The following is a 3,018-nucleotide window of genomic DNA, read 5'->3' on the forward strand; positions in this document are numbered from 1 at the left end:
AGTTCAACTCCCCCGTTACAAATATGCGCACAAACTTGGCTTTACACAGTACACAAATATGAAGATAATTCCAGCCCCAAAAATTCTGCAGTCTGACCTAGACAAAAAGCCACAGCATGCCAAGAGAAAACCAGAGGAAGCCACTTCGCAAAGAAACATCAGATTTACTGGTAAATTTTGCTCTTTCACTAGTTGAGGAACTGCAAAATGATGGAAATGAAACCTGCTCATCTGCACTCGATTCCCTTCAGCAAGGGAACCAGGCTGATTCCCCTACCTCCTACTGCTTGTTAGTTCACACCCAGCAGCCACAGGAGCTGCTTTAGCAAGGAGCCAACACCTCGTAGCTGCTCCTCCACAGTTACATCAGCAGGCTTTGCACTGAGCATATAAACCTGATAAAAGTTATTAGGTCTCTACTTCCCCATTCAATGGGACATAAGGGAAGTGAAAACTTTTAAGAGCCAGGACACTCCAGGAAGGTCTCCAAAGGTGACAGTCACTAGATTTATGTGCCTGCTTCCAGATTAAACATTTTCATTCTATTACAGGAAAAGAAACAAACATCTGTTTGATCTGTCAGCTTCTCAGACTCCTGCCAAGTATGGATGACTCCTGTCATCCTGTTACACAGGAAAAACACAATACACAGAAACAACACGGCATAACTGACCTCAGGTGAGAGTGCTCAGTGGATACACACACACACACACACACACACACCCCTTCCCTAATTATGTATCACAACTCTTACTGTTTTGGGAGCTAACACAAATCAAAAGCCACACTGATCACCTTTACAAGGCCCTCACATTATCCAAAGGTATAGCATCCTGGTGCAGGGTACAGGTACACTTAATTCCCAAGAGCAGAGACTCCAGGTTTGCACCAGTAGAATGCAGCACACAGTTCTACTAACAGTGTATAGCAAGAAACTGAGCTGAACTCACTGTTCTCAGCTGTACAAGCGCCATCTGGCCTAATCTGGTTGTAAGGAATCAGGAAGGCAGAAACTCAACAAAACCACCTAACCAAAAAAAGTCTTATTTTTTTTCTTCCTAAATTCAGCAGATGTCACCAAATGCAAACAAGAAGGAACAGCCAAATAAGAAGGGGAGATTTTCACACCAACCTTTCTTAGTACAGGGCAGCCTATCCAGAAGAGTTACAATCAGATGTTACGCTCTGCATGCATACAATACAAGTTTTTTTGCCTTGGCTGGTCCCTAAATCCTGCCAAACAGTTACTTGTAATGACAGACAAGAAACCTAGAGGAAAAGACAGGAAAAGGGGAAGGGACAGGTTGCAGAAATTCAAGCAAATAACAAAAGAAGCTAGAATGCTTCTTTTTATACAATGCATTCCCCCAGTGTTTCTGTGTAACACCATTGGCACAGACATCACAAGGAGCAGGTGTTGCAAACCTTCACCCTAAGGAAGACTCTGAACAGCATTAAACTTGTTACTCACAGAAGTAGCCAAGGAGAGGAAAAAAACCCAAACAACCCCCCCCTTGTTTTTAATGAATACCTTTTAAGATATAATACTTCCACAGGCAGGTGAAACCATAGTTTCAGTCTGATTAGTGACAAAAAGTTACAACAGAACACTAATCAGTCTTCCCATAAGTGGACTTTTGCAAAAAGTCCTTTACTCAAAGAACAAACCAAACCAAAACACTTTAAAAATAATTTCCTGTTGGGGAACCACCTTGCTCCTTCCCCACCAAACCCTTAACCATTTCAAAAAGATAATAAATATCCTACAACAAGATTTTGGCCCAGATACCCCAAGAAACATCAAGATGAGTTGCCAGCTTCTCCTGAAACAAGTATGGACTTTCTGGACTAAGACTGTATTGATTTAAATAACTCCAAGGCCCTGTAACTTAAGTTTTTTAATTAAAGCTACAAAATAGTCTCCTTCGAAAGACAAGAACCCACCAGTTTCAGAGCCACTGACACCCCGAAGTAGAGAGACCATCATCTGACCAGATGCATTAGAGAAACACCTTTCTAAGGAATGGGACCCACTCAACTCAGATCCTTTCCAATTCGCACACTACCCAGCTTCCTGCTCCAGCCTTCAGACAGTCGCCCTGAATTGAACGCTGTGGTTGGGTCACAGAAACATGCGAGCTGCTCAGAGCAAACAAAGAGGCAGGCAAGGCTCTTGCCACCTTAACCTGCGGCCAGACACCTACAGCTCTGTGGAAGGTAAGGAGACTGGAGAAAAGCATGCACCGAAATGACTCATCTGTATCAATCATCAGGTTTTCCTACAAGTTATATAGCACTATTATTAGAAACCCTTTCTTGCCTTGCTTTCTTGCTGGAGCTGCCACTCCCACAGTTCTGTTGCTGGAAAGCTGAGGCAAGCATGGGTCCCTCTGGAGTTGCTGCTACAGGATTAACTCCTTACTGTCCCCTGCACAGAAAATATCTCTCCAGGCTGAAAACTCTCACCAGAGACCAAGGGTGAGATGTTGGACTTTACCAAGTGGGACAAGACAAGAGAGCTTTTTATGGTTTACGAGATACCACCTAAGCAGGAGGGAGGATGGTCTGCAACAGAAAGAGAGAAAAGGGGGCAGAAGATAATTTGATGACGGCTGGGGAGAGTAGGAGACAGGTCAGAGTAAACAGCAGAGCAGAGGCTCCATCACAACACAGGGAGAGCAGCGTGGACGGCAGAGCAGGACAGCAACCAGCCGGAGCACGGAGCGCACGCACCAGACAGAGCTATCCAAAGATCGAGAGAGCAGGAAACAAAGTAAAAGAAAAAAAAAAATAACCGAACCGCTGCGGAGCGAGGTCGGATTCAGCAGGCCAAAAGGAAACGAGGGAACTGCAGGGAGGCAGAAGAGTTTCCAGCACCGGTAAGGGAAAGCAGAACCCCCACGCAGCCCTTCTCAGGGTCACTGACCGGTCACTTCACCTAACAGACCTCAGGGTTGCGAGAAGCAACCGGTAAGCCAGGCCCTGGGGCTCCCCGAAGCGACGGCGCCGGGTCCCCCT

This window comes from Charadrius vociferus, unplaced genomic scaffold (assembly GCF_000708025.1).
Source record: "Charadrius vociferus isolate BGI_N301 unplaced genomic scaffold, ASM70802v2 scaffold90, whole genome shotgun sequence".
NCBI lineage: Eukaryota > Metazoa > Chordata > Aves > Charadriiformes > Charadriidae > Charadrius > Charadrius vociferus.